Genomic DNA, 26,806 nt, shown 5'->3' with positions numbered 1-26,806 from the left:
TGCATTGCAGGCAGATTCTTTATTGCTGAGCCACCAGGGAAGTCCCTGCTGGATACTTAGATCATTGAAATTTCAGCCTTTCTCTCCTACTCTGTGCATTTAAAAGTACAAATGTCTCTCTAGCCATGGCTTCAGCTACATGCTATAAGCTGCAAGTTTTGATATACAGTATACTCATTCTCATTCAGTTCTAAATATTTTCTAAGTTTCTTTTTCTAGTTCCATTTATATCATTTGCTTTCTTTTATATATTTCTACCCATAATTTCAGTAAAAGATCTTTCAAAGAACATGAAGTCTCTGAATGATTTCAATCATTCAAAGTTTTTCAAGAGCTTTACGGCCTAGCATATTGTCTATTTTGGTAAGTATTTTCTTCAGACACTGGGTTAAGTTTGCTAGTTATGATGCACAGATCTACTAGGTTTTACTGACTTTTGTCTGTTTGTTAAAATGTCCATTTGTTATTGTTGCTGTGTCCATTTCTCCTTTTAATCTTGTACTGCTGTTGATTTTTTCCTTGTATATTTCGAGGCTACTTTATTAAAAACATATAAATCTAGAATTATTCCATTCCTGATGAATTGACTACTTTATCTTTATGAAATGTGCTTTTCTTCTAGTAATACTTTTTTCCTCAAACTCCACCTTTTTGATATAACTATAACTATACCAATTTTCTTTTGGTTAACATTTGTATGAATAAAAAGATGCACTTTTTCATTTTTAGCCTTTCTAAATCCATATGTAAAAGCTATATCTTGTGTCCCAGATATAGATTTTTATAAGGATACAGGTATGAGTAATATACAGACTTAAAAGATAGATCTCTACAACCTTATCTATGTCCACATGCCATTATTATATCAATAATATAATTTGTAAGTATAAACATCTACTTAACAAACTAGTGTCACAACAAACATTATATTCTGTAACCTGGTCTTTCCTATTTAATAAATATTATAGAAATCTCTATGGGATGCCCAGGTGGCTCAGTGGTAAGAATCTGCCTGCCAGGCAGGAGGCATGAGTTGAACCCCTGGGTCGGGAAGATCCCCTGGAGAAGGAAATGGCAACCCGCTCCGGTATTCTTGCCTGGAGAATACCATGGACAGAGGAGCCTGGCAGACCACAGTCCTTGGGGTCACAAGAGAGTTGAAAATGACTTAGTGACTAAATAACAACAATAGAAATCTCTACCTAAGAATGTCATGTTATTTTTTCAATATTTTATTGTGAAAAATCTCAGCTGAATAGCAAAGTTAAATGAACTTTATAGAACACTTATATATCCACCACCTAGATTCTGTCACCAACATTTTACTAAATTTGCTGTATCACTTGTCTGTCCATCTATTAACCCATTAATCCACACCTACATCTATACAATCTATATCTATACTTGAAAAAGGTATGTACACTGCAGAAAATTTTCTATCTCCAGGTAGAATTGAATTATGGAGTTAAGAGGACTAGAATTTTTATTTTTATATTCTAATTATGTCTGTATCATTTCGGTATTATAAAGTAAGCAAGACTAATTTCTGAAAGAAAAAAATAAAGGAAGAAGTATTTAAAAAAAAAAATACAAGATTCCCAGACCCGATCCTTAGATACTGTTTGTCAGTGGATCTGAAGCTTCTTTTTCCATCAGTCCATCCAGGCTCTGCCCATGTGTGTCCTGCAGGCTTTTCTTGAGCGTTTAAGAAGTGCCAGACATTGAAACAAACCCATTCCTCATGTTATTCCATTGACTGGCCTACAATCATCGCATGATTTAGGTACTATTGTTAGCCCCATTTGGAAAAGAAGAAAATGAGAAGCACAGAGAAGGTCAATTTCCCTCCAAATCACATAGTGGTGGGTGGTGAATAGCAAAATAGGATTAGAACCCAGAGTATGACTCTTGTCTGAGCTTCCAACTGTGTACCATCCATTTTCATTGAATGCACCAAAAGAACTCATTTTTAAATGAATTAACTCAAAGAAGACATAGAGTGTCCACTATGAGCCAGACAAGGAAGGTGGCAGACACCATGTTAAAAAAAAAAATGAACCTCAACAGGTCTCCAACAAATACTTCTGTAGTTGAATTGGTTTGAATTCTACTTTTGCCAAGCACTGATTCAATATCTTTAATTTCACATTTTTTGTGTAAATTATAGTTAAAATTGTCAGTTTGCATGACTCTATTTTCAGTCCAAGAAATCTGGCTCATTTAACCTCTTTAAAAATAATTGTTTATAAAAAGGTTAAGCAGGGTTAAGGCTAAGGTGCAATAACCTCAAGAGAAGTGATGGGAAGAGTTTTGAAGGATAACCACTGAGTAGAAATCACAGCCACAGTTCTGTTCCTGAGGACGGACACAGGAAGTAAAAGATGCCCACTGAATTTCTCACTTCAGGTTAAGAGATGATTCATGGTCAGCTTGCCAGCTGAAGTCTTAGGGAGTGGAACCCAGGAATCTGTATTTATAACCATCCCCCAAACGCCCTCACTCACTTCCTGCTTCTTCCCAGGTGATTATTTTTTTTAACTTTCTCTTTTATATTGGGGTATAGCCTATAAACAATGTTGTGATAGCTTCAGGCAAACAACAAAGGGACTCAGCCATACATATACATGTATCCATTCTCCCTCAAACTCCCCTCCATCCAGGCAGCCACAAAACACTGAGCAGAGTTCCAGGTGATTCTCATGCAAAGTGAAGTTCCAGAACCATTACTAACAAACACCCCTGGCAATATAATCAGTCAACATTTTTCCCATTAATGGGCACATTCTTAGGAGATAGAGTCAAAAGCACGTATTATTGAACGACATTAGGTGAAATCACATAACTGATACATACATAGAAGGGCCATTAATAACTCTGACATAGTGATGATTATAGAGTTTGAATTTCTAGTCCATCCCTTGTGAAACTGTAGTCAGGAGCCAGAGAATTTGAAAAGGGATTTTATGCTAATTAATTATGCGATTCCAAATAGATATATTTGGAGATAGGACTACAGTAAGTTCCCTACATATGAACCCTCAAGTTACAAGCTTTGAAAGATGCGCACGTGCATCTGGTTCCAACAGGGAATCAGAACTTGTGCCATCAACATCAGGCATGACTGAAACTGCAGCTTGCCCTCCGTCTCCTATTGCTGACTATCTTTCATCTCTACCATCTCCCTCCTCCTGTTAGTAACTCTTGCCTGTTCACTCAATGCCAGCCACTGTGTGCTAGCTGTTGTATCGTACTACTGTATTTTTCAAGGCACTATGTTGTAATATTGTAAGATTAAAAATACTTGATTTTTTGTTTTTTTGATGTATTATTTGTATGAAAAATATTATAAGCCTATTACAGTACAGTCCTGTATAACCAATTGTGTTAGTTGGGTTCCTAGGCTAACTTTGTGGGATTTAACAACCAAGCTGGGTTTACAAACGTGCTCTTGGAGCGGAGCTCCTTCACATGTAGGAGACTCACTATATGTTAAAGTTGGGATCCTGCTTTCCTAGCATATCCTTTTTACATGAACATTAAACTTAGTAGTTAATAATAACCACCAGAAGTCATATGACACTAACTTTAGACATCTGTCTTCACAAGGAAGATGGCGAATGTCGCCCCATGTAGTAATAATATGGTTCTTATTATTCCAACTCCTATTATTAGTACAGACTCATGGGTGGTAAGTTAAATCACGTTCACAAAATTGAAAATCAAAGTGCAGAAAAATACAAACATTGTGTAGGCAGAGAGAGAGTGAGAGTGAAATGGTCCCCATTTGGCATTATTTAATAGTACTAATGTGTGGCAAAGCATTCAAATGATTAGAGTTTGGTGAATATAATAATGATAATTAATTATAGCACATTTATTACCATCTACATGCCCCAGCTGGGCAAGAGTTTTCTATACATTATCTCTGTATTTCAAAATTACTCTCCAGGAGTATCATTCCAGGGTTTACACTTGAATACCCCATGTGCAGCCAGTTGTCTAAGGTTACACAACTAGTTAGTAAAAATGCTAGTTTCTGAACCCAGGACTGTCTAAGCTTAGAGTTCATACTCTTTTTCTTTTAGATGATAAACTGCATGAGAGCAGAGCATGTATCTGTTTTTATTCCTGGTTTGATTCTCAGAGCCTTGAACAGCATGTAGTATAAAGTAGGTGCTCAGTAAATGAAAGAATAATAGCAAGCTGCCCAGATCAAGAATTTCATCCTTGTCAATTTCCTGGAAGCAAATCTTCAATCCCACAGTTTATAATATCCTGACCCAAACAAAAATAATATTAATCATGATGATAGGTAACAAATGTAATAATAAAAAATGTTTGATTAATCTAAAAGAGGGCAAGAACAGGTCAAAAAAAGGAAACGGGACAAATAGAACAAAATTAGGTGGAAATTTTAAACTCATTTACTAGTGATTAAATTAGTATTTAGTAAACCAACTACTCCAGGGCTTTCCAGGTGGCTCAGTTGTAAAGAATCTGCCTGCCAGTGCAGGAGACTCAGGAGACGTGAACTTGACCCCTGGGTCTGTGAGATCCCCTGGAGGAGGAAATGACTACCTACTCCAGTATTCTTGCCTTGGAAACCCCATGGACAGAGGAGCCTGGTGGGCTACAGTCCATGGGGTCACAAAGAATAGGACATGATTGAGCTACTGAGCACGCATGCAAACCAACTACTCCAAGTAAAAGATAAATATTGTTAGGCTGCAATTTTAAAATTATATTTCTATTATTCATTGAATTTTCACAATTCTCTATTTATATCTATTTTATGAGTGAAAAAATGGGGACTTCAGGGAGTAAAGAAACTTGCCAAAATGACACAGCTGAAAAACAGCAAAGTCAAGATAAGAGCCCCAGTTGTTCAACCCAACATCCTCCCTTGTGGTATTTAGTACAACTCAGCAAAGAGAAGGTCCTGTCGAGCTTGGAAGAGCTGTGTCCATGCGATTCCAGGGTCAGAGCCGGACCGCAGCTGGCGTGGTGAATGGTAATGTTTAACTCCTCCATAAAGAAGTAAAAGCTCTGTGGGAAGGGATAAGATTTCTGGACAGTGTTAAGGAAACAACTGCCATTAGAAACCAGTGGAATCAATATACAAGAATGTATCCTTTTCTCCAGCAGTATCTGGCTCTCCTGGTTAAAAGTAGAGAACACAGATGGTTGATCTCTCTCTATTTGCTGGAAAATGGCAAAGGACAAACTGGACCAGGGAGATTAGGGCCTGGGGGAGAGGCTTCCGTCTTAGGGTCTGGGCTCAAGAGGGAGACAGCAAAGGCAGAGGGAGGGTGGACCTAAAGAGAGCAAGGAGGGACTTCCCTGGTGGTTCAGCGTCTGAAAGTCTGTGCTTCCAAAGCAGAGGGCCTGGGTTCAATCCCTGGTCGGGGAACTAGACCCCACATGCTGCAACTAAGACCTGGCACATCTAAATTAAATAAATAAATACAAATATTTTAAAAATAAATGAAGAGAATAAGAGGAGAGCTACAGGGACAAGATATCTGTATGAGACTGAAGAGCAGTTTTCCTGGGAGAAAGAAAGAAAGGGAAAGTATTAAAAGGTTTGACACCTGCTGAGAGAGAGTAGAATAGATGTCCAGACAACATCCTGTAAGGAATCTTAGAGATAAATTAGAAATGGTTAAGTCAATTAAGTAGATTTATTTGTACCATTAAATTTCAAGGAGAAAGAGAAAAGCTGGAGACTGCAACTCACTTCTTGTTGTTACCTGAACCACCACGCTTAGGAGATTCTTAAAAATTCTGATTAAAGATCATTAAAAGATTATAAATTCCTCCAGGTAACAGATTGTTTTCCCTGAATCACTTAATTATAATTTTTTTCCCTAAAATAGGGAGGAGGAAGATGGTTAAAATTAGCTACCTTTTTATACTGCCTTTGCCGAAACTAATTGGTAATTACTTTTTAACATAAGCAGTTGGTGTGAGAGTGGTGATAATATATTTACAATTTAAACTTAGCATCATTAATTAGATTGTCATTTCTATGCAGGATGGACAGGGTCAGAGGCTGTCCTCTTTATGACAGGGAGTTACTCTTTCAGTTCTGGGCTGGAATGACAGTTGTTAGAAAACTTAAGAAATAGCCTTCAGTAATAATGTATGTCATGATATGTATTTGAAGAGCAGTAATAGATAGAGTTTTTCAAGAATTTCCAGATAGCAAATGAATCATTTTTATCCTCACAGCTAAAGTTTGAGTATTTTAAATATCTATTAACATAAAATGTGGCTTCTTTACAGTAAAGTATTGACTTGGATGGAAACTCCCTGATTCTCTGATAATAAGTGTATCTTCCCGTCCTGACTCTTAAGTAGTCTAATATTAGCCTTCTCCCTTCTAAATTCCCATATTTGGATTCAGAGCGAGACTCTCTTTTCACTTCTCGTTTAATCAACATTGGCACCAAACTCCCCTCTGTCAGCTTGATATTCAGCTCTGGTCTGACCTAATTCTCCCAGGCAATGAACTCAGTTACTCCCCCCAGCTGGTCAAAGAGAGTGAGGGAGTAGAGAGGAGAGATACCAAGTCTTCCTTATGGCGGGCTGCACTAGGGCATCAGCCTAATACATTTAGGGGCTTTGATCACATTCCAAGGACAGTTTCAAGTGTCTGCTTAGTCCCCGCGGCCCCATGATTGAGTTTAACTCGATCTCACTCCTCCTCCCCCCTAGTTCTGCAGAGGAACCCTCTCTGGTGAAGTGGGGTCGAGGTGGATTTTCTGCCACTTCAAGTGGTTCCTAACCCTCATGAGTCATTTCGCAGTGCCCTTTCAAGCACTGGAGTGTCTGGTGGTGCCTGTGAACCCTGGTTGCTGGTGTAGACATTTCTGTAGCCCTGTTCTCACCCCTTGATCACGCTGTGGCACCTTCATTAAACAGAAGATTGTCCTTTCAGTTCCATCTTCCCTGGACCCTATGCTTCTTCTCTCTGCTTGCTGGCCACCTTCACAGTAGTGTGGAGACTCTGTGGAAATCAAAATGCATAGCAGAGTTGAAATTTTCATCTTATTTAATACAACTCCGGTTGGGGAAAACCTAGTTTAGCCTTGCTGTTTATAACTAATTTTATTTAGTTCTAGGACTTTATTCCCAAGTGAAATTGGCTCAGTTGTGTCCGACTCTTTGCAACACCGTGACTATACTGTCTATGGAATTCTCCAGGCCAGGATACTGGAGTGGGTAGTTTTTCCCTTCTCCAGGGGATCTTCCCAAACCAGGGATCAAATCCAGATCTCCTGCATTGCCAGTGGATTCTTCACCAGCTGAGCCTCAGGGGAAGCCCAAAGATCCTATTCCCAAGGATGGCCCCCAAAGTATAACTTTGCTTGGCTAAGGACTGAACGGCCCACCTAAAGTCCATTCTCCCATTCTTTCTTACTCAAAGCACTCCAGTTTTATCCCAGTCATAACACACCCAACCACAATGTCTGCCTCCCAGCTTTCCTTGCAGTAGGTACAAACCTGTAACTAGAATATGCAAAGTAGGATGCAAGTTAAAGTACTGCGTGTGACTTCTCGATTAGCCCTTTCCTGTAGGATAACTCAGCTTGAGGTACATCCTTTAGTCCTCACCTCACTTCAGCCTCCTGCCTAAAATATAGGTGCTCTCAGACGAATTGCTTACTGTGTCTGTATTGCTTCATTCTTACTCTTTGCGGCCCCTGGACTATAGCTTGCCAGGCTCCTCTGTCTATGGAATTCTTCCAGGCAAGAACTCTGAAGTGGGTTGCCGTTTCCTCCTCCAGAGGATCTTCCCAACCCAGGAATCAAACCCTCTTATGACTCCTGCATTGGCAGGTGGATTCTTTACCATTAGCGCCACCTGGGAAGCCATTATTTCTGTAACACGTGTAGACCAAAGACAGTCTCTGAGATGTCATAAAGTATATAGACAAACTTCAATCTACCAAAAAACAAATGCTAATCCTGAAGGTAGTTTATACAGTAACTTTTCCAGGGACCTGGAATCTACCAGGAAATATTTCAAAATCACAGCAGCATAAAAAGAATGATATTTACAATAAATATAATCTCATATATAACAATACAATCACAACTTTCCTTCTTGGTTGTTTGACCTGTGGAATAAACTAGAATTCTGCTGTAAATTGCACTGCATGTTGGTGATCACTTGAAATGGGTGAAGAGTTGGAGACTGGAACCCTCCAAAACAATCTTTTCAAGCTTATTAGCTATATTGTCATATGCGAGTGGGTATAGTGAAGACACAAGCTACCTATCAAAGATTCAGGCTTCTCTCTACACAGTAGAGTTATGGTCAAGAAGTGGCAGCCCTTGCATCTACATGGTCCATCCTGGCTCAGTTCTGGGTATAGAAATGTAGATGAAGAGCCTTGAGTCACTCAGGCCTGGCCCATGGAAACTTGCCTGTCATCTTCCAAGCTCTTTCATCTTCCATCATCTGGCTGGAAGTAAACAATTGAGGCACCAGCAGAGGGGGAAGCCGAAGAAAGAGCCTGGGTCCCTGAAACACTTTTTGGAACACAGAGGAATCATCTTAAACCAATCTCTTACAAAATGAACTTTGGGCTAAATCAGTGACAAGCGGGGATTTGCCTGTCATCACAGTCAGCTCTGGCTTAATTAACACACTGGCTGAGGCCCTTCTGGTCCTCTCAGGGCGATGCTGTCCTTTCACCAAGAGTAATTGACAAGAGGGCTTCCCTGGTGGCTCAGATGGTAAAGAATCCACCTGCAACGTAGGAGACCCGGGTTCCATCCCTGGGTTGGAAAGATTCCCTGGAGGAGGAAATGGCAATCCACCCCAGTATTCTTGCCTGGAGAATCCCATGGACAGAGGAGCCTGGTGGGTTACAGTCCATGAGGTCGCAAAGAGTCAGAGAGGACTTAGTGACTAAACAACAACAAATTGACAAGAAGGCCCTTTCCATGACGCCCCTCCATTTCCCTTTTCTTCACATTTTCTCTTTCACATTTTCCCTTTAACATCTCTTTCAAACCACTTGTCAATCCATGAGAGACTGAGTCTTGGTTTTCTTCTTACAGAGGCTGCTGCTGCCAGGGGCTGACTTCGGGAATGCAGGAAGTGGGACGGGGAACGGGTAGGGTTCCCTGAGGGCATGGGTCTCCTTCAACGACTACACTTCTCTGGTGGTGGTTGTTGTCGCTTAGCTGTGTCCAACTCTGTGACCCCATGGACAGCAGCACACCAGGCTTTCCTGTCCTTCACTATCTCCCAGAGTTTGCTCAAACTCATGTTCATTGAGTCGGATGTAATCCAACCATCTCGTCCGTCCTCTGTCACCCCCTTTTCCTCCTGCCCTCAATCTTTCCAGCATCAGGGTCTTTTCCAGTGAGTCTGCTCCTCTTTTCCACCCCAGGACCACCTGAGTCACCCTCCAGGGCCTGGATGTCAATGTTCTGCTGAGGTCAGGAGGGAGGCCTCTTTGCAAGAGTAACTTCTGGAGTCTTTCTGCAAAGGACAGAGCCAGGGGCTTGCTGCAGAGGAGCCCTAAGAATACCCGGGAAAGCAAATCCCCTTGTGCTCAGGATCAGGTGGTAATTGACAAGGCGCCTCAAGGGGTCTGACGTGCAATTTTCTTTACTTTCTTTTTTTAAATTCACCTGATGTTCCCTGAGGCTATGCCAATGCGTAATTACCCATTTCCGTTCTCCCAAGGAGAATCAATCACAGTACAAAAACGGTAGCGGGCTCCTTTATGTAATATCCCTGGAATTTAGATCATGGCAATGTTCGAGTTCCATTTTATGAATAGGAAACTTGCCGGAGAAAGAGCACCACATTTTATTGCCTTTTTCGTTGTGTTCCTGAGTATGTACAAGTTCGAGAGGCAGAACAGGGCAAGTCTATTCCCAAGTGTGTACGTGAGTGCACGTGTACATGTTGTGTGCGAGTGTGAGCTTGAGTGTCGTCCTATGTGTTTCTGGACCAGTGGTCATGACTAGCACCTGGAAACTGTTTGGGGACTGAAACCGAGTTGGTTGTGGATTCTCTGTATATGACATTTAGAGTCAGGACCTCATTCTTGTCATATTATTTCACAACTAGGGCAATGCTATGTCTACACTGTCTATCCCAGCTCCAACAACTACCAGCTGTGAAATTCTGAGCAGAGCGTTTAGCCTCTCTGTTCTTCCGTTGCCTCTTCTGAGATGTGGGAATGACACCTGTAATGACACTTGCTTCGGAGGGTTGTGAGAGGATAACAGGATTTGAGTTCATTCTAATGAGGTGGATGAACCTGGAGCCTACTATACGGAGTGACCTCAGTCAGAGAGAGAGAGACAGATATCGTATGTTAATGCTTACATATGGAATCTAGAATGATGGTACTGATGAACCTATTTGCAGGGCAGCAACGGAGACTCAGACATAGAGAACAGACTTGTGGACACAGAGGGGGAAGAAGAGGGTGGGAAGAATTGAGAGAGTAGCATTGAAGCATAAGTGTTACCATGTGTAAAATCAGATAGCAGGTGGAAATCGGCTGTATGATTCAGGGAACCTGAATCTGATGCTCTGTGACAACCTAGAGGGGTGGGATGGGTGGGAGGTAGGAGGGAGATTCAAAAGGGAGGGGACATGTGTATACCTATAGCTGATTCATGTTGATGTATGGCAGCAGCCAACAGAATATTTTAAAGCAATTATCCTCCAATTAAAAATAAATAATTAAAAAAAAATCCTTAGCACAGTGCTATAACTGCAACCCTCAACTGATATGAGCTCATACTGATGACAATTAGAAAAAGATTGCATTGTCTACTGAGGAGGTTACCATGTTCATCACAAAAGACCTCCTAAGGCTCGTCCGTGTTGAACAGTCTATGAATCTCTACAGAAGCTTCCTCTGCCATAAAGTAAGGGTGATGTCCCCTTATCTACCTTTCTGGGTTCTTGTCCGCCAGTGCAGCGGTATCTGTGGATCTCCTGGTCTACAACATAAAACGCGGCCGAAGGCCAGATCTGGTCTCCCGTCACCAGCCGCAACTCCTGCATGAAACCATGACCATGACTCCTTACACATACGAGGTGCTCGGAGACTGAAAAGAGCTCAGTGGTCAGAACGTTCCAGGCACTCTCCCATTTTAAATACTCTCACTTATTGTTCCTGCAAATATTCTGACCCCTGTTGGAACGCGTGTCCCAAGTTTTAACTTAGAAGGTTTGATAATTCTAGTTAGCATCTTGGACCTCCCAGCCAGTTATGTAGTCCCGCAAGGCTGAGAAGAGAGAACAAGCTGGCGTAAATTAAAAAGGTAGAAAGAAGGTTGAGTTAGGCCATGTGTTTATTTTAGGGAATAAGAATGTTGAAAACCACCTCATTGTTTTCCAGCTCCTTCATTTCTTTCATTTGCTCTTGTCTCTCAACATGAAATCCTTTGGCTCTATTATTAAGAAATTGTGTTTGAGTCATTCTCAGAGGTCTAGTCCATGATGAGGGTACCACATCAATTAAACAATTAACTACCCCTTTCTAAAAGTTTCGGTCCAACATCAGCAAAACCTGCCTTCCAGCTTGAAATTCTTCCAACCCGCTAACCAACAGATGGCATTACTGACGCCTCTGAGATACACACACACACACACACAGATGTACACACCTTCCCCATGAGTGAACACACAGTTAGGCTCTGGTGTTAGTAGCACAATGAACTTATCAAGCAACAAAGTGGGTGGCAGGGAGAGGGAGGAGTCTGAAAAAAGGTCGCCCCCCCTCTTTGGCTCCCACTCCCAGTTAAGGAGGCCAGGGCATTTAAGGTCTCACATTTCCATGCAAGAGGGAAACAGTACTTCATGAAATGTAGCCTTTGAACAGGAAATGGGAGGGCCGTCAGTTTGGGCTGGACCACATGTAGAATAATCACAATGACACTGCCTTTGCTGGTGTCAGACCCTATTTGTCAAGCAGCCTGTGGAATGATGCCAGGGCACGGTCTTTAGATGCTGCCTCCTATGAAGTGGAGGGAACGACCACAAAAAATCCCCTGCTGGCCCACCCAAGTCCGATAATTAGCCTGACTGCAAAACATGCAGGCACAGGGCACAGGAAACCTTTTAGGGGTCCTTTATCAGGCCCTGCCTTTTTCAGAATGAGGTTAATTTGCTCTTATTTCAACCGGCTCCTGCCCAGAGAACAGGGAAGGAAGGAAAAAAAAAAAAAAGGAGAATGAACCATCAGTGTTATTGAAAAGGTTCCTGATTAGTCACACTCACTTACAGGCCGGGACCTTGCCAGACACCGCAGCACTCATTAGCAGACCTGAGAACTGGCGTGTCTCCCACGGCTGAGCACCAGCAGCCTCAGGGGGCCTGCACAGCCCTGTTCTCCCACACCCTGCAGTGAGAAAGGCCAGCTTGGGCAGGCCTGGGTGCAATCAACTCTGGCAGATGCTAAGTGATTCTGTTTTATGCTCTGTGTTGCATCGTGTATAATTATCTCTGAGTTCAGCTGGTGTGGAAACCTAGGTAACATGGCTTCCTATCCCCCTGAATGGTTACCTGAGTGGGGTCGCCATCTTTTCCCCCAGGTTCCCTTTGGAGGCCCCAAGAGCTGGGCATATACTTGGTTTACCAGCCTTGCTCCTCTCATATCCAGCTACAGTGGTGAGCCCTGCTCATCCAGAACTGGAAACGCTCCTTTTTCTTGTCCCAGTGATACTGGCAATTATAACTTAAATGTACGTTGCAGACCAGTGGAGGGCTTAGGCCGCTGAAGATGAATCCAACTTGTTTGCGGGAGACAAGGGTGGGCTGTGAAAATGGTCCATTTCAGTAACTATGGCAGTGGGGAAACTGAGACTGAGAGGCTGGAGGACTTGCTTGAAAATGTAAAGAAAAAAAAAAGAAGCCAGGAAACGTCTCTGGTGGTCCAGTGGTTAAGGATTCGCCTTGCAGTGCAGGGGACGTGGGTTCAATCCCTGGTCAGGGAACTAAGATCCCACATGTCGTGAAGGAACCAAGCCCACAAGCCGCAACTACTGAGCCTGCGTGCCACAACTAAGACCTAGCGCAGTCAACTAAATAAATACTTAAAAGAAGAGGAAAAGCCAGGTTCCTGCTTTTCTGTTCATTTTCACTCCATTTGTTCGAGCTGCAATCCCATAGTAGAAGATGCTATTTCTAGGCAGAACACTGAAGTGTTCTTCCCTTTGTGAAAACATCCATCTCAGAATCCTAACTCCACAATGTTCAAACAAAACCGACCCAAACGATCTGGCTGCTGTTCGTGCGCTTCAGACCCTCCACTGGGAATCTGGAAGCAGAAGGGGCTAGGCCAGGACATTGTAAGTGACCACCAGAGGCACTGAACACAGCAGATCACCACCCATTCCTCAGCATGAGTGGAACCATGCATGAGGGGCTCCGGTGGGGAGAAGTAACTCTTATCACCCAGCTCAGTGGAGATCTGCCATGGCTCCTGCTGGAATCACTATAGAGCCCGATTCCAGGGCTTATGTTATCTGATATGCACTGATATGCATATTAGCTTAGATTTATGGTATCTACAAAAAGTGACCCTGGCCCTGAAAGAAATCCAAGTGGTGATTAAGAACCATCCTTAACAACTGAAGTATGACTCAAAGCACTCGCCCTCCATCTCTTCAGGCTGGAGACGCCTGCACCCTAGCTTCGGGGAGACCTCTCTGTCTCCGTGATGATCTGGGCGAGTGTGGTAAGACCTTGGGGAAATTCCTGTGAGTTTCTCGAGTTTTCAAAACTCCCCGCAAAGCTACTAGACAATGCTTCATCTAAAGGAAGCATGTTGGCAAACTCAGAGATAATGTGTGAAGGGCAGTTACCAGGATGGATACTCAGCCCCAGGCAGTCCTCCTCCTCCCAGAGGCAATGTGAAAGGCAGAGACCTTGGCTGTTACCTGGTCTGGCCTGGAGATGAGGTGGGGGGTAGAGAGGGGGCCAGTTGTCCAATCTCTCCCTTGTGCTATGTTTCTGAATCAAAACCATTAGTGCTTAAAACAGGAGATCAAGCTAAAAGAAGACCTCACTTGACCCCAAAATGAATGTGTGAAGGAGTCTCCTGGGACAAGTACAACCTCCCCACCCCCATCCCCCACCCTGACCAGGGCAGGGCTCCTTGGCCAGTATGACTATTCATGACCACAGTGCCAGCTGAAGCCTGACTACTGCGTGCATTGCAAATCCATGAACACCAAGGAAAACCTCCTTTGCTTCTAATTTTTACATGAGTTGCTTTCACAAGGGATGTGATAATAATAGCTGGCAATTTCTGAACACCTTTCCTAGGCACCATTTTCAGCGTGTTGACTCTGTCAGCTTCCCTCACGACCTTAGGAGGAAATATCTTTTCTCATTTACACGTGAAAGCCCATACACCGAGAATTCCCGGTTACACAGCTAGCAAGTGGCAGAGCTGGGATTTGAACCCACGATGCTGGTTAAGAAATGATGACATGGTTCTGTGTGGACACAGGGTCTTGGGTATCCAGTGTTCCCCTAAGTGTTAGGGAGGACCTCTCTCCAGTGCCGTGCGTACATTCAAAAGAGGCAAAGAAGATGTGGGAGAGTCAGAGACTTCCAGTGGTTAAGACTTCATCTTCCAGGCCTGGGGCATGGGTTCAATCCCTGGTCGGGGAGCTGAGATACCACACGCCTTGGGGCCAAAAATCCAAATCATAAAACAGAAACAATATTGTAACAAATTCAATAAAAACTTTAAAGATGGTCTACATAAAAAAAAAAAAAATCTTTTAAAAAAAGAACATGTGGAAGATTCAAACCAAGGGGAAATTTGGAATAATGGTCATGAACAAGGGCTTCATGATCAACAGGTGTGACTGGAGTCCACTCTGTCCCTTACCAGCCAGGTAACCTTGGGCAGGTGACTCAGCCTCTCCAAGCCTTATTTTTCCCATCATAAAATGGGGGTAAGGAGGGCTTTATCTCACAGTGTTTATGGCGGGGGGGTGGTTAAATAGAGCTGCCCCTACAAACAGCACTGAACAGTTGCTGGTTAGCAGTTCATGTGGTACACACGGTGGTGTGAATTATTATTAAGAACTGCAGGCTAAGGGCAAATTAGGGCAAGATAAAGCTTTTTTAAAAGATTTTTGTTCTGATGTGGACCATTTTTAAAGACTTTATTGAATTTGTTACAATATTGCTTCTGTGGTTTATGTTGTTTATGTTTTGGGGGTTTTTTCTGGCCAAGAGGCATGAGGAATCTTAGCTCCCAGACCAGGGATCAAACCTGTACTTCCTGCACTGGATGACTAAGTCCTAACCACTGAACTGCCAGGGGAGTCCCCAAGATAAAGCTTTATTTAAAAAAAAGAGATTTAAGGTCTTCATGGTCTTCTTGGTGATCAAATTTGTTGTAGAGACTTCTGGCCCATCAATAAGGAATTTCCCTTAAAATAGTAGCTTTGGGAAGAAGTTCTGTTTGTGCTCAGTCATGTCCGACTCTTTGCGACCTCATGGACTACAGCCCTCCAGGCTCCTCTGTCCATGGGATTCTCCAGGCAAGAGTCCTGCAGTGGGTTGCCATGCCCTCCTCCAAGGATCTTCCCAACCCAGGGATCGGGCCCGCATCTTTTGCATCTCCTGAATTGGCAAGCAGATTCTCTACCACTGAGCCACTCGGGAAGCCCAGCTTTGGGAAATGGTTCCTTTTTCTCTGCTGGCCGCTGTCATTCACTCTACTCCACCCCTTCTTCCCCGGGTATTTGGTGAATGAGGCAGTTATCATGTAACAGCTAAGCCTGGCTTCTCCTTGGGAACAGCTAGGCCCACAGTGTCAACAGAGCTGCCTCTGGGTAGTCAGGGCCAGACATTCAATCCACAGCAGACCGCACTCTGCCCTGTCTCCTCATACCCCCTCCTCTGCACCCTCCTTGCAGCCTGGCAACGTGTGGGCAGACTGTTGGCCAGAAGCCTGTCTTCCTCACCCAGGTCCTGTCACTATAATAACCATATTTTCTCTCGAGGTGACGAGTAATTGAATTAAATTGGGCGGCATTTGATCCTGACCATTTTAATTGCCTGATTCCACTGAGGCCTCTGTGAAGTCATGAGCGGGAGTGAACGGCACAGCCAGAGAGATGTCCTCATCCCAAGGGCTGGGTCGTTGTATTCTTATTTCCATGCACATCCCAGTGACCTTCCTCCTCCAGGGGGAATCCTCTGGAGGTTCAGTGGGCCTGGGGGTGAACCAGGAGAGTCCCCTGGGTGTGTGGGGAACACAGCAGAGCTGGCATGAGCCAATTAGACTGCTGTCACAACATATGGACGTGCAGATGTTGCAACAGCAATGGATGGAAGCACAGGCAATGGGCAACATCTATAAAAATGGGTGCAGAAATTACCGTGTGTGTGTGTGTGTGTGTGTGTGTGTGTGTGTTCTGAAAGGAGTTCCAAAAGTAGGAATGAAGAGTTTTGCTCTGGCAACATCTCAAACTTTCCATGGTTTAAACGTCACGTGTCTTTGGCAAATGAGCAGCCTTGGGAGTCTTTATCAAGAGTAAATGATGTGGGTATGTCACTTATCTAAAAGTCAGTAACAGACCCAGATGACTGCCTTAACTGTCTCACTAGCTTTGTTTTCCCTTCTTTCTGCAGATAAAATTAAAAGTAGACATCACCATCTGAATTCATCAGCAGAAAGCACCAGGGACACCAGGAGGGGGAGACGGGAGGAAGTCTCAGGGGATAGGCCTTGAGAAACCTCTTTCTCTGTCATCCTGTCCCTCGTCCTTACTGTCCACTTGGTCCTGGCATCACTGTTCATTGTTCAGATGTAAAACTGAGTGACGTTTGTAAACGTTTGACCCTCTCTCTCTCACCCTCCATTTCATAGTTCCTTAAGGTGAACAGGGAAACAAAAAGATGCTCATATGTTAACTGAGGTAGCCTGGAAGTTTGGCCCTGCTTGTAAAACACTGGCAATGTTGATTTTCATCCTCAGCGGCAGGACCTGTCACTTCACTGTGGCCATTGCCTTTGTTGGCTGGACCTTGGTAAACCCAGTAATCAAGTTGCCTGGCTGGGAGGAGTCCTTCATTTTGACTGGTCACCCAGGGTCTGCCAGGAGGCAAACATGTGCTTGGACTCTGAGAACAAAAAGCAGCAGTCAGCCCCAAGGACTAAGGAGGGTGACAATTATTGTCCCCACAAGGAACCTAGAGTAGATGGTTTCTTCTTGTGCCTGTTCTCATAGGATTGCTCCAGGAGGAGGTAATGGAAGGATTTTCCCTTTCATTTATATTCAGAAGGTTCAGTTTGTGTGTCAGGATAAGGATCTGTGGGCTGAGCGAGAAAGGAAGTCCCAAACACCCCATAATTTTTAAATGATGGGTTATGACACATTAATGGTTCCCAGGATGGGGAAAGTTTCCATCAGGATATATGATTCAGCTCCATAAGCAAGCCCAGAGCCTTCAGTAGGTGCCAACTTGGATTCCAATCCACTAATCCTCTACAGTCAACCCCCAGCTTCCCAGGGAGAGGTCCTCCCCAGATATACAATGTGTCGCCATTACAGTATTGTTTCAGCAAAGGGAGTAAGTCTGGCTGCATCTATGCAATCAGCCTAAAGTCTAAGATGAAAACCTAACTGAGCAGGAGGACTAGAAGAGCATATCAAAGGCACCCTAAATTTCCGAATTAATACCCTCTTATTGTTCTCATTGGTTGATTCAGTAACTGTTGTAAATTTGAACTTACAAACTAAGCATTCTCTAAATTTTTTTTGTATTTATTTGTTTATTTATTCATTCATTCTTTTTTTTTTTTTTGCAGGCTTGTGGAATCTTAGGGGGCTCAGGTGGCGCTAGCGGTAGAGCCCTTCTGCCAATTCAGGAGACATAAGACACGTGAGTTCAATCCCTGGGTTGGGAAAATCCCCTGAAGGAGGGCATGGCAACCCACTCCAGTACTCTTGTCTGGACAGAGAATCCTGGCAGGCTACAGTCCATGGGGTCGCAAAGAGTCAGACTCAGCTGAAGCAACTAATCATGCACACATGTGGAATCTTAGTTCCCTGACCAGGGATGGAACCCACACCCCCCACCCCCCCTCCAGTGAAAGCACCAAGTCCTAACCACTGGACCACCAGGGAAAACATTCCCTAGTAAAATGCTGTTTTTTATCTGCTTCACATACAGGTGTTTGCCAGCAGATTTTGTTTGGAGAAAAAAAAAAAAAGAAATTTGCAGACTACAGGACACACCTTAGGCTCTAGCCCACGGCGCAAGGCCCCTCCTGGGTGCCCTGCCATCCTCCTCAGCCTCACATGCTTCCACCCCCTCACCCACACCCTCCATTTCATAGTTCCCTAAGGTGAACAGGGAAAAAAAAAAGATGCTCATCTGTTGAGTGAGGTAGCCTGGAAGTTTGGCCCTGCTTATAAAACACTGGCAAGTTTGATTTTCATCCTTTCATGCAAAATCACCCACTCTTTTTCTATCTGAGTCTTTGTACGGCTGTGTCTGCCACTGGAATCTCCTTTCCTCCTCACCTTCCATGACCGTCACCTCCAGGAAGCCACTCCGAGCTTTCCAAGTGGAGGTAGGATGTGCGTTCCCATATCTATGTCCCCACAGAAATGCTTTCCTGGTCTTTGAATTGCTGTAGTTTCTGTTGACATGTCTGGGATCCTAGTTGGAAAGATCTATAGCTTATTTATATTTATTTAATTAGTGGCTACCCACTACTGGCTTATAGTATGTGTGTTTGTGTATGTGTATGTGGGTGTGTGTGAACTCAGTCATGTCCGACTCTGTGCGACCCCATGGACTGTAGCCTGCCAGGATCCTCTGTCCATGGAATTTTCCAGGCAAGAATATTGGAATGGGTTGCTATTTCCTCCTCCAGGGGATCTTCCTAGCTCAGGAATTGAACCTGAGTCTCTTGTATCTCCTGCACTGGCAGGTGGGTTCTTTACCAACTGAGCTACCTGGGAAGCCCTTTATAGTACGTATCCATAGTTAATAAATGTGGGTTGAATGAATGAACGAAAAATAAGCAATTTAAATAAGAACCCAAATTTAGTCCTTAAAAGATGTGAGCTTTCAAACTGCTGAAATGTCCATGCTGGATACGTCATGTCTACCAAGCATCAGGTCCTGCTTTAACTACTTATGTAAATTGCCTCACCGAATTCTCCAAACTAGCTCCATGAAGTAGGTGGTATAATCATCACGTTAACTTTTCAGATGAGGAAACTGAGCACAAGGAGGAGATGTAATACCACCAAGCTCCCACTGCTAGCAAAAGGCAGGTCTACACTCGAAGCCCAAGCTTTATCACCCTGAGGACATCCCACTCTAGCACCCTGCTCAGGGAGCTCCCTACCGATTATGCTCCGAGGGCTGTAAGTGGTTGAACATCTTCTTGAAGATGCAAAGTCACGATGACTATCCTCTAAGACAGATGCCTTTGAGAACGAGTGAGACGCTTTCCGTCTAAACTTGACAGTCCCGTGTGTGCAGGCTAAGTCACTTCAGTTGGGTCCAGCTCTATGTGACCCTATGGGCTGTAGCCTGCCAGGCTTCTCTGTCCATGGGGATTTTCCAGGCAAGAATACTGGAATGGGTTGCCACGCCCTCCTCCAGGGGACCTTCCAAGGATCAAACCCATGTCTCTTATGTCTCCTGCATTGGCAGAGAGGTTCTTTACCACTAGTGCCACCTGGAAGCCCTTGACAGTCTCAGGGTGTGGTAAACTCTAAGTATGATTCTCTTTTGCCTCCTGCCATTGCCCTGATCATCAGGGCTTCTTAGAGGGCCTGTCTTTAGAAAGGCCAGGGGCAGAAGAGGAAGGAACGTGAGCTCTGGGGTCACAGAATCCCACACATGGAGCACAAGCCTACCAATAACCGGCTGTCTGACCTTCTCTGAATCTGCTTCATCATCTTTAAAATGAGTCCATCACACCAGTGTAATGCTGGTTGAGATCGGTTGCTATTAGAATAAAATAAATATGACAGAAATACCCAGTCTATTCACTTGCATTTCTTCTTCCCACTCTAGTCCCTTGATTCAAATATGCTATGGGATTTGAAAGCAAGCTTGTTAGAATCATGCCTAAAATAAGCACAGACAAGGTTCTGAGTCTGCATTCTTTGAGTAAAGCACACAAGCTTCAGAATGTGTCTTCTCCTAGCAGTTACCTAACTGTGGCACTGGGGGAGGCTTTGCTTTTTTCCTAATTTTTGCTTCTCTTCCGGATAGATGAGGCTGGGTTCTGGATAAGTGAAGGTGCCTGGTAGTCACCTGACTTACCTGGCTCACCGCTTGGTGGCAGCACACCCCACTTCCTTTACCCCTACTCTTTCCTGTAAGTGTGTAAAAAAGTAGGCGTTCCACTTAGGGGCCAATCTCCACCCCTCCATCTCCTACATTGCTTTTGATGCAAACGATCACTTACACTTTTAGGTAAAAGCAAATATCATTTGTGTGTGCTTTCATGCACTCCGTTAGGACGATGTGGAGCCTTACCAAAGCCGAACTCAGCACATTGCATTAGACCATTTTCACTGGGAGGTTCTTCTTACACAAAATGATCCACAATTAAAAATGTGGAGAAATTTTCTCAGTGTGGCACAGCTTTTTAAAAGATAGGAACAAAGCCTTTATTGAAAAGAGCAATTTATCATGGCAGTAATTTTCTACCTCTGTCCTGCTATTATTAAGGATAGCCGGGTTAAAAGGAACTCTTAGCTCTGGTCTCTCCGCTCAGCCAGCAGCTCACATAATGGCCTTTCTCTAACTTCAGCCCATTGCCATGGAAGTAATTATACCACACGGCTGAGGAGGGCGATTTGCCACAGAATCAAAGAAGCAGTAATTGGGTTCAAAATGAAAAACAATCTCTAGATACGGGAGGAAAAGAAGCATATGCTGAATCACAGAGGATCCAGAGAGCACTGTTTTATGTGGAAGATTGCTGTGGACTGAAGTTTTGAAATGAAAGATCACCAGAATAAGACAATAATATATAAAGTGAATGAAATAAACTTCCCTATGCCCCCTTTCCTTCTCCCATACTTTTTTTTTTTGATCACAGAATATGATTAGACAGTCCCCAATAAACAGTTCTTTACAGCTTCTGTGACAGTTCCTGCACCAGGCATTCAAAGTAAATAATTTTATTTATTTCATAATATTCTGGAAAAGAATCACAGAGGCCATGACTGTGGATGTGATCTGGGAATTCATCTTTTTCCATACTCTCTGTCTTCCAAAAGGTTCAAACCAAAACTTTTCCAAGAAGATCAAAATCAACACTGTGGAAAGATCATGAAATATATATATATATATTTTTAATGAGGTCAAGGACAAGGATCCTTCAGTGGAATGGGTCAAATATTTTGTCCAGATGGGAACATGAGATCTGGAGTGAGAAGACTCTGCTTGGAAAGCTGGGCTCTGGGGTTTGCCAACCTTAACACTTGGACAAGTTCACAAAACATCTCTGCGCTTGGGTTGCTTCAAAACTGGAGAGAATAGTCTACGTCACATGGTTGGCTCAATGATCCAGTGAGACAATGAACGTGAAAGTACTTTGTAAACTGGGAAGTTACCTGTTACCACTTACGAGCACTTCAGGGCTCACTCAGTTCTTCTCCCACCTCAGCGCGCTACAGCATCCAGCCTTTTAACCACCAAAGAGCAGAAGGCTGATGCCCGCGGTCCTAAGCCCATCAGCAGCCTGGAGGCAGGGGTTATCTGAGAACCCGGAGCACCCGCCCCCCTCCTCCCAGCAGCGCGCCCGCCACTCTCCGCAGCCCCGCCTCCATCTGGCGCTGAAACTGTAGCTTGAGAGATGGGAGACGTGGCTTTGGGCCACTGTCTTGCTGCATGACTCTAGGTTATTTCTTCACTACTCTGGTTACTCATTCCGAATAAACAAGGATCAGAGACCCAGGCTCTTGAGCCAGGCAACCTGGGTTCCAATCCTGGTTCCACCAGTGACTGGAGAAGTGACTGGGATAAGGACAAATAGTAGTCAGTATTTATTGAGCATTCAGATACGCCAGCCCTGCTCCGAAGGCTTCATCTGCATCAGCTCAGGTGATCTTCACAATAACCTTATGAGATCAGCCCAGTTATTATTCCCATATTCCAGGCAATGAAACTAAGACCGAAGGGCTTCAGTAACCTGCCCAAGGTCACTCTACGAGTGAGTGGCCATCTCACATGCTCATCACGATGACGCCTAACTCCCCCTAAAGACGTACGTGAAGAGCTCAGAGTAGTGTCTGCCACGTGGTAAACACTCAGTGATGGCTATTAATTATTGTTCATTAAGGACCCATTATATACCAGCCATGGACAGAGGAGGCTGGCAGGCTGCAGTCCATGGGGTCGCAGAGAGCCGGGCACAAAAGAGCGACTAACACACACACGTACCAGTCACCTTGCTAAATGAACCCATGATACACAAGCTCCCCAGCCCCACCTCAGTAAAGATCACAAATAAAAATACTTGCTCGATTTATTCCACGTGATTGTTCTGGGGTTCAAGTCCAGAATGGCAATGTGTAAAGATGGAGGTGGGCTTTTGAAAGTGAAAAGGCAACTCCACTGGTAAGGCGGTATTCACATTAGTTTATTTTAGCTGAATCTGACATAGAGTCCTTGTAATAGGAAAAACTTAATCCAAGAGATACATTATAATAATCTTCTCCTTGGAATAAACATCATCTGGTGCCGTGGTGAGTGTCTAGGACTCTGGTTGCCAAAATAACCGCTTCGATTTTGCAGTTCTTAGTGTCACATTGACCCCAGCCCTGCGGACATAACTGTGCTTGTTTATCTTCCTCCAGGGTGGGACACGTACAGCAACATGAAATGTCTGTTTTCTTTTCCAGGACTTGTTGGCCTTCTCCCAGAATATCAGTGAACTGATCTTTCTAAACACCCAATCGACGTATACTTATTGGACATGTACTGTTTGCAAAACACTATACTAAGGACTGTATTTGTTCATGCTTTCCTCACTTTGTGTCCATCACTGGGGGTTAGCTCTGTTATAATTTTTATATTACAAGGATCACAGAACAAATACAACAGGGGTTCTTTGTTCCTTTTATCTCCAAGAATGCCTCATAGAAGAAAATTGAACCTAAAATAATTTGTGAAATATTAAAAACACCATGGTTCTTTTAGCCCCAAAGGCAAATTTCTGAGAGAGAGAGAGAGAGAATCACAGTAACATGATGTTAAATCTGATTTTAATGGGAATTTCTTGACCACCTCCTCTGATCTTAATTCTTGAATATAAGTCTTGCCAGCTTGGATAAGTTATTTAACCTTTCTGGACCTTGGTATTCTTATCTGTAAAATGGGGGAAGACATAACATATTTGGGAAGCTCTTAGAAAGCATTTATTACTTCATTTAGTCCTCTCAACAATCCTGTGAAATAGATGTTGTTCCTTACTACATCTGATAAAACTTAGCTTCCTGAGCAAAGCAGAATACCTAAGTTCTCACAGTTGGCGAACAGCCAGGTGAAGACTCTAATATACTTTATTTCAGAAGCCTCTGTTTTTTTTTCCCCAGGACCAAAGGCCAAAGACCAGAAAGGACTGCCTTTGGAGAATTCAAAACCCTAAGCAATCAGTGACAGGTTTTATTATTCTTCAACTCAGTTGTCCTTATCCCAGCCATGTGGACACACTGGCCCCAGCATTTCTTGATATCTGTGTTTGCAGGTCAGAGCTCAGAGAACTTCTCATAAACAGTTTCAAAATACAAATGCTCTGTTCAAAGCTAAGCAAAGCCAGATTGACTTTAAAGTCAGAAAGTTCTGTTGCCCCCAGTTTTGTGTGCAGGGCACGCTTTGTGTGCTGGAGGTCAAGTTTTCCCAGTGATAAGGGAGACTTGACAAGGAAGATCTCAAAGCAGGAAAGCAGAGCATGGTCGCCCCAGAGGTCATCAGCGGAGAGATGGCCTTGGGAGGAGGGCTTTGTCTACGTGGACTTGCCACTGGGAGTCAAGAGGGAGCAAATAGACACTGTGTCTGCCAAAGGTCACGCACCTAGAGGGGCAGCTGACAAAACCAGGATGGCTTCTAACTATGGTACGTGCAATTTACCAATATCCGGGCAGTCATTGAAACTGACAAACTTCCTCTGGGAAGTGCAGTGGATTTTAGCGTCTCAAAGTTCAGGATAGCGTCTTATGTTGCTGCAGTTTCTTCTCTCTCTCCTCACCCTCCCCTCCCTTCCTTCCCTCCTCTTCTTCCTCCCTTACCCATCCATTTAGAGAATAAGAATCAGTCCACTGAACTCAAAGCCTATTCTATCCTATACATTCATAATTTTTTATTTCACTAAAACCTTGTATGGTAGTTCTCACACCAAGTCCTACCATGTCCCACTCAAGGTGATGTGCATACATTTTTCTACCCCTGTTTGATATACTCATTCTTAGAAATGATAGTTCCTTTGAGACCAGTGCAAGTGCTGTGAGGAGGATCCCAGGTAGTTAAACGCATTGGAAGATCGGCAAGGGAACTTTCTAGAGACTTCTGGAAAGACTGTGTGGAATCACTACCCAATGAAGTTAGAATAAATGGTCACATCTAACACACGAGGCATTTATGATTGTCTCTGAAGGAAAACTACAGTAACACTTTAAAGTACAGCACACTCATTCTTTTTTTTTTTTTGAACATTGTGGAAAGAATGCACACTTCTGCAGAATGGACTAGAAGGGCAGCAAAATGATGACTCTGGCTCCAGGCACGTTCCAGGATTCCTCCTACATTCTCTCCTGGGAGATAGAATGCCAGTTTGGAGTCAGATGTGCAGGGGCTGCGCCAAGCCCAGCTCCTCTTGAGCCCTCTCCTGCTGCCAGGAAGTGGTGGTGCCAGCCTTCCCCGGAGCTGTCCTGTCCTCCCCCCAGAAAGGAGGGGTCCCTCCTCATCCAGATGCTGTTCACTCCACCGTTCTGCCAGCAGCTCCCTGGAAGCGAAGGTGCAAGGTTAGAGCTGCAGCTTAGCCTGATTGCCTGTGTGCTTGGAGACCTCTTGCCCTGACTCCCGGGGTGAGCTTGCTGGGGAATCCTGGTAGGCAGCCTTATCAGCTTCACCCACAGCCTCCTCGGCTCAGTGGTTGCAGTCTTCTGAGCCTGAACTGAGAGCCTTCTTCTCTCATCTCCTCCATGGTTCACCTCTGAACACTCCACTTTCTCTTCTTGGGTAGCTCCGTTCAGATTTGCCAAACTCCAGTTCAGTGAAGGCTCAAGTCATTTTCCACCTTGGCTGCCTCTTGGGCTTAAATTCAGTCCCGAATGCTTAATTCTCAGCTCTTCTCGGACTGCATGGAATTACTCTGAAATTCCTTAACTCCTCAAACGATCCGCAGGACCTCTCAACTTAATTCCGTCCACCCCAGTGTGCGTAGCTGGGCTACATCCACAATTGGAAAGGAAAAAGGATCTACTTATGGAATCCAGGAAAGAGAGACAATCTCTTCTGATCACAGCAAGCTGTGAAATATACAATGCCATTGCTGAATGCAGTCTGTGAAGCTCGTGTAATTGCCCAAAAAGAGCTCAGAATGGAGAGAGGAGAAAACTGGTTTCTAGGCTTGTTCCCACCACATGAAAAACAATGGATTCTTCATCTTTCCTGCACTGAAGACCTGCTAAATACTTTGGAACCTTAACCATATGTGCACAGCATTTAAGGAAGCAGATAGCAGAGTCTGCCCTCAGGGTGACAACCCCTCCCCAGTCTATCCCTACAGTGTGTTCTAGCACCAACACCCACAGGGTCCATTAACCCTCAGACGGGAAACAAGCTAGCAAGTTATATTTTACTGTTCAAAACACTAATTGTTCCATGTAGCCTTGAGAGTAAAACCAGAATAGCATGGGCAAGTTTAATCAACTGGTCTCATCCTCGGTTTTTATGAAATGCTAAAATTATCCTCAGCTCCTCAGAGCGTTCCTGCTGTTCCATATGGTTTATATCCTAGCAATCTAGCAATTCATCAATCTGTTTACATACTGATGTTATACTTAGATTGATATTTAACTCTCCTCAGCATCAGTGCCTTGCAAAAGATTTATAAATGACTGCTAGGCGGTAATAGAATAGATACTGCACTAAAAGGAAAATAGTAATCATTTAGTTACGAATCATGGTCCTTTCTTTTTATTTACACATACACAACCACATATTTACACATATGCACGTAGAACTAGCCCCCGACACTGACAAGTATGTCAAATGCTGAACGGTGACTTGTTAAAACAGTGACTAAAGTTCTGGATATAAACAGCCTCCCATAAAAATGCACATGAAGTATATGTACAGCTATCAATACACATATAAAAAGTGTGCACTTATCACTCTCTTTTTCTTGCTTGTTTTTGCTTCATGGTATATGTCACAGTGGGATTTCAAATCTGTCAGAAGATATCAGTGTCTGAAATAAACAGCCTTTCTCTCCTACTCCTATAGTATCATAGAATCTTAAAGCTGGAAGATCTTTGAAAGGCTGTTTACCCTGGCTTCCAATCCAATGCAGGAATCGCCTTTTTTACAACCTTGACAGAGGGTTGTGCAGGCCTCTGCTTGAATACTCCTAGTGATGGGGAACTCGTTTCTGTACAGATCAAAAAGTTAGGAAGATTGTGCTTATATCAAGCCAAAGTAGGTTCCTAGTCATTTCCATGGCCGATCTAAAGCCAATCTTGTCTTTCTTCCTCTTCAAACTAGCTCCTTCTTTTATGTCTCCCATTCTAACTAATAGAACCACTGATCA

General features: G+C 43.7%; 1 long non-coding RNA gene across 1 annotated transcript in view; it reads right to left on the bottom strand.

Annotated features, from left to right (window-relative positions):
• Positions 1 to 5,665: 5,665 nt before the first annotated feature.
• LOC145528776 (uncharacterized) overlaps positions 5,666 to 26,806 on the bottom strand; it is a 413,346-nt gene continuing 392,205 nt past the window's right edge. The window contains exon 4 of the long non-coding RNA XR_014070643.1: positions 5,666 to 7,009. This is a non-coding gene — a long non-coding RNA (uncharacterized LOC145528776). The remainder of the gene's footprint in view (positions 7,010 to 26,806) is intronic.

This window comes from Giraffa tippelskirchi, chromosome 12 (genome assembly GCF_054371585.1).
Source record: "Giraffa tippelskirchi isolate mGirTip1 chromosome 12, T2T-mGirTip1v1.2.pri, whole genome shotgun sequence".
Classification (NCBI taxonomy): domain Eukaryota; kingdom Metazoa; phylum Chordata; class Mammalia; order Artiodactyla; family Giraffidae; genus Giraffa; species Giraffa tippelskirchi.
Note: the sequence above shows the minus strand (reverse complement) of the source record. Positions and strands in the feature narration are given on the sequence as shown.